The sequence below is a fragment of the Malania oleifera genome, chromosome 6, assembly GCF_029873635.1.
Source record: "Malania oleifera isolate guangnan ecotype guangnan chromosome 6, ASM2987363v1, whole genome shotgun sequence".
In the NCBI taxonomy this organism is placed as follows: domain Eukaryota; kingdom Viridiplantae; phylum Streptophyta; class Magnoliopsida; order Santalales; family Ximeniaceae; genus Malania; species Malania oleifera.
This window is the reverse complement of record NC_080422.1, coordinates 40,428,718-40,445,459: the sequence shown is the minus strand read 5'-3', so window position 1 is coordinate 40,445,459 and position 16,742 is coordinate 40,428,718.

The window sequence follows — 16,742 nt, the reverse complement described above, 5'->3', positions numbered from 1 at the left end:
GTAGGTCGTTTTTGACCGAACCACGTAAATTTCTTGGTGTCACTTTCTTCTGGATGCTCACAGGGTCCTAACATTAAATTCACTAACGAAATCCTTTTCTTTATTGTCACTTTATGTCTTCTTTTCTAATTTTTTTTTCAGGGGTCAAAATGGCTGATTTTGAATCATAGAGTCAAATAGTTCTATAGTTACCCTCTGGAAAAAGGTTTCATGGTGCTAATCTTGGTATGATCGTCTGTACGTTCTTGTCTTGCTTTACTTTAAATAGATTTCCTTATTTTTGAAGTGACTATGTTCATTGATATTTTAACTAGTATTCACTGGTTTTCAGTAAGTCACTCAAGTTCCATATGGTCATGCATGTTACTGTTAAAGGTTTTATGCCTGGCCTATCTGGTTGGGGTTTCAAAAAACTAACCAAATGTTCCCAGTACAAACAAACCCTACGTTCTGCTTTATATCTTAGTTTGAAGTCTATTGTCTTCATAGTGTAATTTGTTGAGGCTGTTAGACATCAAGTGTCGGGTTCAATGCTGCATAACCTGAAATGAGTTTGAGCATGTCAATGCCAGTTTTGGAGTTGGCTTTGTTTTCTTAGTTTTTCTGGGAATGAAGTGACCTGGATTGCCATTTTTTCTTTGAACGCGCTTTTGTTTTTTTTTCTTTCATTTTTATTTATTTTTTATTATCCTTGTCTGAGTCCAACTTGGAGTATACTCTTGACAAAGTTGCAATGAAAATTTTCGAATTAGAAGTTGCAGACCCAGAACATTCTCAAATTCTGGAGTCATTGAAAGAGGCATGGTAGTTAAATGGTTCAATAATGTCTTCGAAAAAAGCCTTTGCCACAAAATGAAGAACAGTAGCAATTAGAAAAGAGTAACAATCAAGACCATCAAAATACGTAACTATCACTCTATAAAAAATAAGGGAATAAGGTAAATACACTTCGTCTCTAGCTACTACACTAATTTGTATGTAGAAAAATGACTTGGAATGTAATGTAATCATGGATGATATTTTCAACTACAATTATTCTCAATGAAATCTGACCGGGTGCTTCGCCTTCCAACTGTGTGTCCACAACAGCAGAAAATTCCCGTAGTCCTGTTCAAATGATTGTCTAGATCCTTTGCAAAGTTCACAAAGGTCTCCTTTATTACACAAGCTTGCTGAAATCGTTATTATTTAAAGATATCATAACTTGCTATGGTGGAATTCTGTCTTGACATTCCTTTGACTATATCTTGTTTCCAATGTTTTAGTGGAATTTTTTTTTACTCGGATACGTTTGTTTCCTCAATTAGATTTGATCATTTTTTTTTCATTTGATTGTAATGCAGTGTTAGAGATGTCCAAATTGCCAAAACCATCTGTAGGTCTTCATAGCTAATCTGAATGTGGGGAGCAGTATTCATAAATTCATTCATTTACATATCTTCATGTTATAAATGTAATTGATGATATCAAAAAATTGTATTTGAAATAAGTGTATACAGCATTAGCAGAGTAACAGAACAAAGTGAATATATTGACACACTAGGGTCCTACTGCCACCATGTTCCATGTTGCTGTGTTGGAAAACTCCTATAGGAATTGTGTGCTAAAATTGAAAGAAGAAACGATTGAAAAATATTTTTTTCATTATTTTGTTCATATGTACAATCCAATATATAATACAATTACCTATTCTAAACAAGGAAACAATTTCCTACTGAATAATATCAAATCCCCCATAATTACCCACTTTCCTAATTTGTATATTATTTACAAAGATATTCGGGATTGAGATTTTAACACTCCCCCTCAAGTTGGATCATAAATGTTAATCATCTCCAACTTACTAATAAGATCATCAAAGCGCTGTCGTCCCAACCCTTTAATGTGAATATCTGCAGTTTGTTCCTTAGTTGGTACATAAGTCATACATATAATTACTTCTTCAATTTTTTCTTTGATGAAGTGTCTGTCTACCTCCACATGTTTAGTCATGTCATGTTGAACTGGGTTAAGAGAGATGCTAATAGCTGCCTTATTGTCACTGTAGAGTTTGATAGGAAGGTTCACCGATACCCGTAATTCCTCCAATAGTTTTCGTAACCACAATCCTTCACAAATCCCTTGAGCGACTGCCCTGAATTCAGCTTTAGCACTACTACGAGCCACCACATTCTATTTTTTGCTTCTCCAAGTTATGAGATTTCCCCAGACGAATGTACAATATCCTGTGGTAGACCTTCTATCTTCCACTAATCCTGCCCAATCTGCATCTGTAAAGATCTCTACTTCCTTGCTTTCACATTTCTTAAAGAAGAGTCCTCTTCCTGGGAATCCCTTGAGATATCTAAGGATCTTGTATACAGCATCTAAGTGAACTTCCTTTGGTGAATGCATATGTTGACTTACTACATGGATTGCAAATGCAATATCTGGTCTAGTATGTGATAAGTAGATCAGCTTGCCAACCAATCTCTGATACCTCTCCTTTTCTACTGGTTTTCCACAATCTTCAACCCTCTTTACTGTTTCTATCAGGGTTTTGCTGGGTTTGCATCCTAACATGCCAGTTTCAACTAGGAGATCAGTGACATACTTTCGTTGAGAAACACTAATTCCCTTTTTCGTTCTTGCCACTTCCATGCCCAAAAAATACTGCATCTGTCCCAAATCTTTAACTTCAAATTCAGTAGCCAGAACCTTCTTCAATCTCTCCATTTCTATAGTATCATCTCCAGTAAGGATTATATCATCAACATACACTATTAGAATTGTTCTCTTACCTTCTTCAGACTATTGGAAGAATAGTGTATGGTCTGATTGCCTTTGTCGATACCCTTGATTCTTTAGTACCTTTGCGAATCTGTCGAACCACGCTCTAGGAGATTGTTTGAGGCCATATAATGATTTCTTTAGTTTACACACTCTATTTTCTTCACCTGTTCTACCGAATCCTGGTGGTATAGTCATGTAAACTTCCTCTTCTAATTCTTCATTTAAGAAAGCAATTTTAATATCAAGTTGTTGTAGTGGCCAATCTAAATTGACTGCCAGGGACAAGAGAACCTGAACTGTATTTTAGTTTGCCACTGGTGCAAATGTCTCAGTATAGTCAATGTCGTAGGTCTGTGTAAAGCCTTTTGCAACAAGTCTGGCTTTATATCTTTCAACTATTCTATCAGATTTATATTTCACTGTGAAGACCCATTTACAACCCAGGATGGTATTAAAATATTTCGTACCATTATCAGTACGTAGGATCTAAATATGAGGCTGGAACTGTGTATGAATCATGGTATGAAAATTAATGAAAATGAAGCGGACTTCAGTTTTGTCTTTCAGTAAGTAGACCCAACAAAGACGAGTATGGTCATCGATAAAGGTCACAAACCATTTTGTATTGGTACAATTTAAGGAACGTGAGGGGCCCCATACATCACTGTGAAACATAGCAAATGGGCAAGATGGTTTGTATATGGATGATGGAAAAAAGTACGACGATGTTTAGCAAGCTCACACACTTCACATTAAAACTCAGAAGCCATTTTATTTGAACAAAGAGAAGGAAACAAACGTTTTAAATATTGAAAATTGGAATGACCCGTCCGTGAATGCCATAACAAAAGTTCACTATTTCTAGAAGTAGATGTAGAATCACAAATTGTAGTATTACATAGTTCACTCAAACTTGCCTCCTCAAAGTAGTAAAGTCCCTCATACGCTTTAGCAGTGTCAATCGTCTTCCCCGATGATAGGTCCTGAAAAACACAATGAGAGGAAACAAATTTAGCAGAACAATTCGAGTCTTTTGTTAACTGACTGATAGATAACAGATTGCAAGATAACTTAGGGACATCTAAGACCGATTGTAAAGTTAAGGAATCAGATATGCTAATACTTCCTTTTTCAGCAACTGGTAAGAGAGAACCATCTGCAATTTTTACCCTCAAATTCCCGGCATATGGTGAGTATGATGAAAAATATTGATAAGACCCAGTCATATGATCGGATGCACCCGAATTAATTATCCATGGAGATTTGTAACAAGATGTGGTATTTAAAGCTGACAGATGATTACCTCGGACAGCCAGGGAACTAGAGGAAGACTGACCTGATGTTTGCATTGACGAAATCATCTTATATAACTGATCTAACTGTTTAGGATTGAATGCACTGCTGGACGGGGTATTGTTGTTCTCTCCTTATGATTTTTCAGTTGACCAGTCAGTGCTGGCCTAGTACCCACGATTTTTTGGGTATTGTCTCGGTTTCCAATCTGCCAATTTTCCATGAATCTCCCAATAGGTATTTTTTGAATGACCTATTTTTCGGCAATGTTCGCACCATATTTTTCCTCTTTGCGGTCATTGACTAGGTCCCCCTAGGCCTTTTAATACAAGAGCTGAGGCATCCGGCCCAGCATGTCCAGTGAGCCCATCTAATTTTGGGGCAGATACAAGTACAAGAAGGTCCAGCCCAGTGGATTCATTTTGAGGCCGCAACATCACCCGCCTCTTGTTCTCTTCCCTCCTGACTTCTGCGAAAACTTCTCGGGTTGAAGGGAGAGGTTGCCGGCCAAGGATCCGTCCCCTCACATCGTCGAGCTCTCGATTCAGGCCAGCAAGAAACTTGAAGACCCTCTCATTTTCAAGCCTCCTTCGGTATCTCGTGCTGTCGTTGGAGCACTCCCACTCCTTTTCGATGCTCAGATCGAGCTCCTGCCAGAGATGAGTCATCTCCATGAAATACTTGGTAACATCTCTCTCACCTTGCCTCATCTGCCACAATCGGGTCTTGATGTCGAAGATTTGTGAGTAGCTTTTGACATCGGAGTACGTATCACGTACGGGTTCCCAGACCTCCTTCGCCATCGGCAAGAACAAGTAAATTTTTTCGATTGATGGTTGCATCAAGTTGACAAGCCAAGCCATGACCATGGAGTTTTCGGACCTCCATCTTTGCAAGGCTACAGCGTCGGAAGGGTTTGGTTTCCTCCGCTCACCGATAAGATAACCAAGCTTCCCTTTCCCCTCAATCACCAGTTTCATGGACTGAGCCCATTCATGAAAATTTTTTCCGTTTAGTTTTTCCAATGAGAGTGGAAAGACTGTGTTATCTAGTCCATTCGTACCCCCACCGGACGTAGCCTCTGAGTCACTGGTGATGTTTGTAGAGGAGATAAAGCCTCTGCTGTTAGCCATCGTTTAGTTAGGTTTAAGAAACCCTAGCTCTGATACCATGAAAGAAGAAACGATTGAAAAATATTTTCTTCATTATTTTGTTTATATGTACAATCCAATATATAATACAATTACCTATTCTAAACAAGGAAACAATTTCCTACTGAATAATATCAAATCCCCCATAATTACCCACTTTCCTAATTTGTATATTATTTACAAAGATATTCAGGATTGAGATTTTAACAAAAATAATTCTTTGTTTCTATATATATTGGCTAACAAAGAAATTTACTAAGCGAGGAAGAGAAAAGATATGAAATAGACTTCAGCAATAAAAACTGGATTTTTGGACAGCAAAGGAAAGATTAGGGACAATCTTTTGCTTCTTTTTGTTTTGAATGGAAACAAGAAGAATTGATTAATGCTTGACTAGAGGATCATTCTACCTCCATGAAATGATATTGCTACTTTCACAAAAAAAATTATCTCAAATAACAAAGCATCTTTTTTGTGGCCCACTCGACCAAAAATAGCCAGCAGAATAACAGCATTAGAGAGCTACCTGTTGGAATACTTATTCTTGGAAATGAGTGATTTCATATTCCAAAACTCTATTAGTAGGATGACGGACATGTAACAATCTCTCCCCATCTTTCTCTATTATGGGTTTTTTCAAGTCTTCCTTTGATGAATTTTCTAAAGCATTTAATGTTATATGTGTTTGTCCCACATTAGAAAAAGTGGAAAAAGAATGATCATTCATAAATGACAAGGTGAAATAATCTCTTAAAATTGGTTAAGAGAAAGTACTAGTATGTAATCTAGCAAGCACACGCACGCTCGTGACGTGGGCTGTGGGCAGGGCCGGCTCTTCATAATATGAGGCCCTAGGCGAATGATTTAATCAAGGATCTTTAATATTTTGTTTAATTTTTTTTTATTTAAAATTAATTTTTTTAGCTTTTTGAGATGCAAAATCACTAATTAAAGTTTTATATTCAAGATTTTCAAGTATTTCTTTTTCTATTGATAACATAGTCAATCCATTTAATTTTTCTTGTAACATAGTTGATCGCAAATAATTATTTATAAGTTTAAGTTTTGAAAAACTTCTTTTTGCAAAAGTTACTGTCACAGGTATCGTTAATAAAATTCTATAAGTAATAAATGCATTTGGAAAACAATCTACCTTTTTTATAAAGTTCAATGTTTCAATTGGTGTACTCGTTTCTTCCAAACTTTCTTTTAAAATTCTCAATTCTGAAAATAAATTAAAACCATTAATATCTGAATGTGTTCCACATTTTAAAATTTTCTCAAGTGTCAAACATTTTTGTTTCAAATTATTCTCATCTAATGATTTTAATATTTTTAAATCATATAAAAAACTAAAAATATTTTCATATGTTTGAAATTGTTCAAATCTACTCTCAAATAAAATAATAGCTTGATCTATTATGTGTAAGAAAAAATTAATCCTAAAAGATTCTTCAGCTGAGTGTGTTGTATCATCATTAGCATTTTCATCAAATTGTTTTTTCCTATTAATTACACATTTTTTACGAAATGTAGGTTCAATATTCATTTCAAGTGCAATCTCTTTTACCGAAATCATAAAAGATATAAATTCATTCTCCCTATAATTTTTTAGAAAAACAATAAGACCTTTTAATTGATTAATGGCGATATCAATACACATATCTTTTGATTGTAAATTTTTACTAACACAATTAACAGCAAATAGTATGTCATACCAAATAATCATTCCTAGTAAGAATTCAAAATTTTCCATTTCATAAGTTGCTATACAATAAGATTCACTCTTTGTTTTTGGATCATCACTAGTTTTTTCGAATTGAAGTAAAGCATCTCTAATTTGATAAGCTTGAAACCTTATTGCTTTAACACTCACTATTTGACTTTCTCAACGTGTTTGTGATAATGATTTTACAGTTAAATTTGGTACATATTCAGTTAAAATTTTCCATCGTTTCGTAGAAGAAGAAAATAATATATATATATTCGTTGTACTACTACAAAAAAAGTTATAACTTTAGAACAACAATTAGTCATATCACAAAGTACTAGATTAAGACTATGACAACCACACGGAGTATAAAATGCTCTAGGATTTATATCTAATAGTCTCTTTTGTACACCTTATTGTTTTCCTTTCATATTAGATCCATTATCATATCCTTGCCCTCTTATATTCTCAATACCAAATTCAAATTTTTGTATGACATTTATTAATTCATTGAAGAGTCATTCTCCTGACGTATCATCTACTTTTAGAAGTTCTATAAAATGTTCTTCTATTTTAATTGGACTTGTAAAAAGATTCAAATATCATATTATTAAAGACATTTGTTCTTGATGACTTACATCCTTAGTGCAATCAAGTATGATTGAATAATACCCCCAGGGTGTGGTTTAGGTGGTAGTGCGGGTTGCGGGAGTGCCTCTCATGAGGTCAGGTGTTCAAACCCTCTCGGGTTCGTTTCTGCCCCTGAACTCCTGAATTTACCTTCCCTTTGGAGTTGTGGGGTCAACTTCAAGAGGCGCAGGATTAGTCACGTAGACCGTAAAATGGACACATGGATACCCGGTGCGTAATCCAAAAAAAAAAGTATGATTGAATAATATTTTGTTTCATTGATTTGCTTCATAATTTTCTTTTTAATATTAAGAGTTAATAAATTTATCAATTCATTTTGCATATTATGACCAAGATAATGATTATAAATTTCACCATGTTGAAAACGTCGAATATGTTCTTTCATTATTGGATCAAATTCTGTTATCATTTCAATTAAACTTAAAAAAAATTCCATTATTCTCTCGATAAATTCGTTCATTTTTCCCATGAAATGCCAAATTATTTTTAGTAAGAGTTTTCACAACAGAAATAATTCTCAATAATACTTTTTTCTAGTGTTCTTTTTCTTTATTAATTTGTTCTTCTATATTTTTATCAATTATTGTATTTTTTAATAATCTTAACTCTAAATCAGCCCATTTACTCATATTGAAAATATGTTCTTCACTAATTTCATGACTTTTAAGCTTAGTACTAAGATTTTTCCAATTTTTACACCCTTCATTAGTGAGTTGTTGGTTATTTAATTTCTGGTCAAATAACTTACAACAAAAACAAAATACTTTATTTAAATCTTTAGAATATATAAGTCATTTTCTATCATGTTTCTCTCCATTTGATAATTTTCGAATATAATATATATTTGAAAAATGTCTTGAATTTTCATCTTTTGGAAAAATTAAATCATTATCCCTAATAGGACCTTTTTCAACTAGTAAATTTCATAATTTGGTATCTATATTTTCCCAATATTTTGGATCATAAATATTATCATCATTATTTATTTATTTTTCTTCTATATTGTTAAAATGTCTTGCAAAAGAAATATCATTAGTGAACATTTCCTGTATATCAATGTTATCTTTATTATTATTATTATTATTATTATTATTATTATTATTATTATTATCTATCATTATATTAGATTCTAATTCCATCTCTGGAATTGATTGCTCGTTTCTTGGAGGATTTTCTTCTTGCTCATTTATATTTTGCTTAGAACTAAAAATAAATTTATTAAGAGCTCCCTTTTGAGATGACACTAATTCTTCTATTTTTTTTTTTCTTTCTTCGTTTTTCATAACCGGATTCATATTTTCTCGTTGACATAATTAAATTTCAAAATTAACACTAACTATAAATTGACAAATTATGTAAACAAATAAAAATAAATTTAATAAATCTATAGAAATAGTAGATTGAAACAATATAACCTGATTATTATTATTATTATCATCGCAAATCGATCAGCGAGCGAGACTTTAGAGATATCGGATTCTTGTCGGCTACAACGCTCTACCCTCAAAGCTGCCAAAATCTAAGAAAAAATAGAAAAAAAAAAATTCAGAGTGAAAATAATAGAAAAATAATATATAAACATTGAAATCAAAATTAAAGTTAATGAAAATTACATAGAATCAGAGGCCCGAAGATGATAAACACAATAGTCGGAGCAAAAATCAGAGAAAGACCAAGAGATGAGAGTGAGAGAGTGTGAGAGATGAAAAAAAAAATTTAGAGAGACTAAGAGAGAGAGATGAGAGTAATAGGTAATTTGAAATACAATAAAGTTGTTAGTTAGGAAGTATAAGACTTGAAAAAAAAAAAAGAATTAAATTGTATTTATTTTATATTTTAAAATTTAATTTCATTTATTTGTTAGTTGGGAAATCAATTATGGGAATAGAGCATAATAAATAATATTAATATTATTTAATTAAAAAAAATTTTAGGGTCCAAAAACTATATTATTATATTAAGCAAAAATTGAGGGGCCCCAAAAATTTGGGAGCCCTAAGCGGGCGCCTCAATTGCCTAAAGGTAAGGCCGCCCCTGGCTGTGGGGCGCTAGTGGCGCATTTAGTTGGCGCACAAGCACTTAGCACTGCTTCGCAATTTCAACATATGCAATCTTTTGGAAAAGACATAATTTTTCCTATAAATAAATAGGGTTAACTCCACAAAATACACAAGAAAATTCATCATTCTCTCCTTCTCTTTCTTACATAAACCTTTCACAAATTATGTCTTTTTTAAATCTAAATTCTATTTTTTGCAAAGATAGAATTCTAAAAATTTTATTTAAATTACTCTAAGGGTGGTGTTTGTAATCAGTTTTCGTTTTTGTATAACGTAAATTGATATAAGATCATAATCTGGGTTTCATTGTATTGTGGAACTTTTTTGCTAACTCAATAGACACCAATCTAGTGGAGACAAATAACATTTTAAGGTAAACGACATTATAACGTGCCTTAAAACAATTTCTTTTCTACAGCATTTCCTCGTATTATTCCTACAATTAGGCTTCTGGGATGAACACAGAAAACCAGCAACTTCCAGTACAGCCCAGTGCACCCAATATCTTCACCTAGCAATTGCAGTGTAGAAGCCCAGAAAGTGCATCAATAAATGTATAAGAATTTAGGCTTTGTCCTAATCTAATTTTGAGATATTCACGGATTAAATCAATTAAGTTGTATAATACTGAAATCAGTGTGTATCCAAATTTGTGTTTGTATGGTTAGGATTTAAATTAAGGATTGAAATACCAAAGTAATTTTTAAAATACCCAATTCACCACCCTCTTGAGATTACACCTAAATTAACATAAAACATATGGTGTGAGTGTAAGCATTTGAGGAGATGCTAGCATAGTCTTTAAAGGCTTTTGTAAAGTATCCCATGTAAAGATTCTTTTTCCTTTTATTTTCAACTCCATTGAATCCTATGCCTTCTTTATTCAAGGACAATTTGTAGAGACCCGAACCAGGAAAATAAGGAAATTAAATAAGAAAAGGAAAAAGGGGATTTCAGCCACCTTCGTCGACAAAGTCCATGTTCTCATCGATGAAGGCCCTTATGTGGTTATTCGCCAAAATTCAGAGCATCGTCGATGAAGAGATCCAGAACGACCGAAAATATCAGGTTTAGGGTTCGTCGACGATGCCCTTTTTTTCGTTGACGAACGGTCTTCTATAGTTCGTCGACGAAGGCGCAATTTCGTCGACAAAGCTGACCGGGTCAAGGTCCTATAAATAGATTATCAATTGCTTCTTCATTAAGAAATGGAAATCTCTCTCTCTCTCTCACACACACACACTAGCGCCCACTCTCTCTCTCTCTCTCTCTCTCTCTCTCTCTCTCTTTCTTCAATCTTTCGCCGATTGTTGCCTGTTTCGACAATCGGAAGTTACCACAAGTGTATCGACCTGATTTTCCATGCCATTTTTTTTAACTAACATATATAACTGTGAAATTTCACTGCTCCGTTACTTAAATATAAATCAAACTATCATCATGGTCCGGATAGGACCCACGGTATCTGAGACACCACCAACCACCTAAGCAGCGAGAAGCTAAATTCATAAAACCATAACCACATATATATACACAGAGTGTCTGAATATTTCCCAAAACGTAAAATACCCTCAACTAAAACTAGGGCTACACAGAAATTACCTCCCAAAATACTCACCCTACTAATAGGGCATTACAGTAGCCCTCTCTATCTACGAGCCTGATCCACTCGCCTAGCTAGATCACCTGAAAAAAAAATGTTAAATCACTGCAATGAGACATCACTCAATAAGACGAAATATTCTATTGCTAGTGTGTGGCAAATGAGATACATATTTGTAAAATCTGATTTAGAAATACTGTAGACAATTGAATCTGGGAAAACATGTATAAATAACCTACTGTATAACTCATACCTATGTTACTTAACATAGCTTTTTTTATGAATGTTCTATTCAAAATACTTCTAATATTCATAGGTATATCCACTGTTACTGTAAATCTGAATATACATATAATAATTGAGAAAATTTCTCTGGATGGATAACTGTATATTATGATTTAACCCCTCATGATCGGGTTGTGCAGCCCGTAGGCAGGACTTATCCCTGGCTGGCCTACCCAGATAAATCACTATACTCTAAAAGTCGGATTGGCCTCCTCAACCCTAACTGAAGGGGAGTCTATCCACAACATAGGCACGATCGATTGCTATATATCCACATACTATCTAAGTTATGTCGTTGCGCTCTGAACTGTAAATAGCTACGGTACCATGCTCTGTAAACTTATATGTAATGGTCCATCAAGGTCTGATAGTATAAAATACATTTCTATATAAAATCTATCTGTTTTACCATGATTTTGTATCAACTGTATTAACCATGACGTTGTAATAAACTGTATTCTTGTATCAACTGTATTTCTGTATGTCATGGTCTTGTAAAACTGTTTAATCATGGTATTATGAAAACTGTAAATTATGATACTGTAGCGACTGTATTTCTGAATAAAACTGTATATCTTAATAGTCGTAATTCTGTAATTTAAAACTATTCATTCTATAAAAACTGCGTAGAACACTATACTATACCAGTATTTCTTATGCTACACAAGTAAATAATACTCATTAACCAAAATCAATTCAGTTGTATAATTCTTGCTCTAGAAGATCCATAAACAAGCACTATATTTTTCTGGTGAAAATAACTGATTTACTAGCATAGCATATTTCCCTTACCTGATTTCTATAAAGCCCCTACGATGTCTAGTCTTACACTCGTAGGGTTCCATGTTCAACACCCTGAAAACAACATCTCCCAAAACAAAACTTCAATATTTCTCTGACCACTACATTTTCTATAACTGTAAGTAAGCCAAATTATAAATAAAAAGCCTTACCCTCGATTTGGGATGAAATTTCATATAGCCCCACCAACGATCCACTCTAGTAGACTTGAAGTGACCTTCCCCAAGAGTGTCATGGCTACTTCGGATCATCGATCCGGCAAATAATGGGCTCAGAATCTTAGAGAGAAGGGGGTAAGGACGAAGAGGAGAGAGAGAGAGAGAGGGAGAGAGAGAGAGAGAGAGAGAGGGTTTTTGCGTGAAATTTCTGCTGCAAAAATCGAGTTTGGGCTATTTATACACTGGCCTTCGTCGACAATGCTTATTCTTCGTCGATGAAATTTAGGTTTGAGAAATAGCCTCTCAGTATTTTTTTTGTCCATGAAACGCCCCCCCCCCCCCCGGTCGACGGATCCCTTGTTGAATTTCATTTAAAAGTTCTTTTCTCTTCTCCCTCTATTATTTAGATATCATAATTCTTTGGGTCATTACAACGAGGATCTGAGAGAGAATATCCACAAGTCTAGGGAGTGGATTCTTGATCTCGAGAAAAAGCTAGGGTATGGCTTTCAAGCGTCTTAGGTCGTTTTTCAGGAAATAGGTAAAGGGATTATATTATGTCAACTATATTTATGACTTCTAATCGAATGGAATGTTAAAATTGTTTTTTATATATATAGTTACAGCTTTTCTAAGGTATCCGAGCCTAGGGTTTGATTAACCAACTTTATGTTCAAAACCAACCATTTAAATTTAAATATGATATTTTTAAAGTATAATATTGGTCTTTCTGAACGTTTTTACCTGTTAGGAAATTGTTATTTCAAACCATAGACTTGTTTTAAAACCAATCAAAGACGGTAGGGTTGATTATCTCCATTTTTCTTGTATTTAGTTATATATCTATATTTAGTAAAATAATAACCTAGAGATATTCATACCCCAGTTTTAGCAGCAGTAATTGCTTTCCTAAGCAGATGATTTATTTATAAGTTACCAGATGAAAAATTGTGTGGCATGAGTATAGTTTTAATTGACATTAAATGAGCATGTTTTGTGTAATACTGAAATGTAACGGCTATAAGCCGAGATATGAGATATGATGGCTATATTCCAAGACATGAGATATGACGGCTAAATGTCGAGTTTATGAAATGCTGGTTTTTACCGAGCTAGTTATGACATATAGGATATGCCGGTTTTTACCGAGTCAATATCTAGCAGATGTTTTCACAGAATTATGTACAGCTCATGTTACATATGGTTTTATGAAATGAATTATGATTACAATTTTATACAATGTGAATTTCCATATATGATAGTAGAGCCCTACTGTTATGTTCTCATGGTAAGAGCACGGTACCGTAGCTATATGTATGAAGGGGTGCAACCACACGTCTCAGATAGAGTGTGGATAGGAAAGGCGATTGGTGGCTTGGGTAAAGTACTCCCTAATGCAGAATTTTCGGGGCCCCTTCCGATGTAGTAATTCTGGATGACTCAGCCTTCGGGCAACCTTCGGGCATAGAGAGAGTAGGCACCATCATACTACTTTATGTTTGACTTAGCATTAGTCGGCCGGCTATTTGTTAGGTCTAACCTTCGGTCCACACAACCCGTCATGGGGGGAAGCATGTTACACATGTATATGATGGCGTGACGAGGCTAGTCCTACAGACCAGGTTGTATCTTCTAGGCATATATGGGCATATTTACTATATAAAGGGCTATATTGAGCCAGCAATATGTATTTTTATATTTATTGAGTAATATAGATTTTAAAATGCAATTAAAATGTATTTAAATGTTAGCAGTATATGTACACACAAAATCTCATGTTAACCACACAGTGACAATAATATATTTAGACTTATTGAGAGGTGTCTCACCCTAGCATACAAATGTTGTTTTAGGTCCTCTGAGGGATCGAGCCTAGCCTTCTGCCGAGCTGAGTTTAGATAGCTTACAGTCCTTGCCAGAGTTGGTGAGATATTAGACAGTGTCGGTCTCTTTTGGGAATTGTAATAGCAGATTACATTTTATATATGTATGGATGTTTATTGGAACAATTAGAAACTCTAGTAAGAATTAGATGATGTATGTATTTTCGTTGTGCATGTTTATAAAGATCAGTACAGAACACCTGTTTTTCCCTTGTTTGGGCACCTGTTTTTCCCTTGTTTGGGCGGGTTGTATATGTATGGTATCAGAGATATGTATGTTTAGTGGCACTCCGGGCCCACCTAGAGGGTCGGGGCGTTACACATTCTTTATGCGCCAATCATTTTATCAAAGTTCTCCTTTCCTCTAGTAAAATTATAGATGATTTTGGCTTGGTCCTCAATTTTACTTTTAAGATCACAGATTTCGGAGTCTTGTGTATTCTTACTCTTTTCTTGCAGGTTTACTTGGTCTTGAGACATCTTGTTGATTTTGTTCTCTAGTTCATAAATATATTGATCTTTCTCATTATCAATAGAAGTTTGGGATCTTATATCTTCTAATTCCTTCATCATCTTTTCTTTCATACTTTCTAATCTCTTGATTTTCAAATCTTTTTCTTTTTCATCAAGTTTTTGAGATTTCGATTCTTTCATTACAGATTCATTCTTATTTTTTAGTGATGTGTATCTTTTAGTCATATTAACTAGAATCTTATGAACCTTGAATAGTTCATTTTGTAGTTCTTCATAGGATGACATACTCTCATCATTAGATTCATTAGATGATTCATCACTATAATCATTAAATAATTTAGATGAGGAGCTTTGTTCTTCATCATCGTCCCATGTCATAAAACAAGTAACCTCTTGGTTAGTTGATTCACTATCTGAACTATTTTTACTAATATTATCCCATGTAGTGGCTTTCATTGCCCTTTTCTTTTTCTTTTTGGAATCTTTCTTAAGTTGTGGACAATCCGATTTTATGTGTCCAACTTTCTTGTAATTATAGCATGTAGGAAGTTCTTTCTTTTTTTCTTTCTTATTAGTTTCTTCCTCATCTGATTTTGAGTTCCAAATATTTCTTTTAAATTTATTCTTCCTTCTAAGTATTTTTGCAAGTTTCTTGGATATGAAGACTATTTCATTTGTATCCATCTCTTCTTCATCTTCATCACTAGAGCTTTCATTTGAGGCTTTAAATGCAATAGATTCCTGGACTTTAGATTTTCCACTTCTTTCATTTATCATCATCTTATATGTAAGGAGGGATCCGATTAACTCATCAAGGGAGGTATTTTTCAGATTTCTACCTTCTTTTATTGTTGTGGCCTTTGGCTCCCATATTGAAGGAAGTCCTCTAAGGATTTTTCTAATCATTTCATATGTTGAATAATTTTTCCCTAAAGCATTTAAAGAATTTAATATGTGAGTGAACCTAGTATACATGCTAGTGATAGTTTCTTCTGAATTCATCTTAAAGGTCTCATACTCGCTAATGAGCATGTTGATTCTGCTATCTCTAACATCTATAGTTCCGTCATAGGTTACGTCTAACTTCTCTCAAATTTCTTTGGCTGACGTACATGCCATGACCCTATTAAACTCATTTACATCTAAAGCACAATATAGTGCATTCATGGCACTTGTGTTTACTTGCATCATTTTATAGTCATTATCGGTCAAGTCTCTTTCTTCTTTAGGAACTTCTTTACCATCTACTAATTTAGTAGGAATGTAGTCACCATGTGTGACAACTTTCCATGCTTTCCAGTCCATAGTTTGAATGTATATTCTCATTCTTTGTTTCCAAAACATATAGTTTAAACCACAAAAAATAGGCAGTCTAGTTGAGGATTGGCCTTCAACAAAAGGGGATACACCTAGGTGTGCCATTTATACCTTTATATAGCTTCTAATTAAGATTTTCTATAACTTAGCTCTGATACTAATTAAAAGTCAAGGTGTAGTCCCAAGAGGGGGGGTGAATTGGGTTTATAAAATTCTTTTTAAGTGTTTTTACAAATTTACAACCTTTTGTATACTTAAGCAAACACACAAGAATGTTTTGATTTTAAATGCTCAATTTAAACCAATCAACAATTCACATACAAGCCAAATACCTTTTAAAAACAATCAACCACACAATACTTAACCAATTAGTTAGAGCTACAACAATTTCTTATTTCAGCGTTTGCAAAAACTCAGTTTAGAGTTTTAATTAAAGCCCCATTTGAATGATTTTTTATGCACTTCTTTTAATCAAGATTTCCGAAAGTGATTAATCAACATACTCCCTTTAAGGTTTCCACAAAATATTAACCAACGTACTTTATTAAATTAAAAGGTCTTCTCAATCTCAATTTCAGCTACC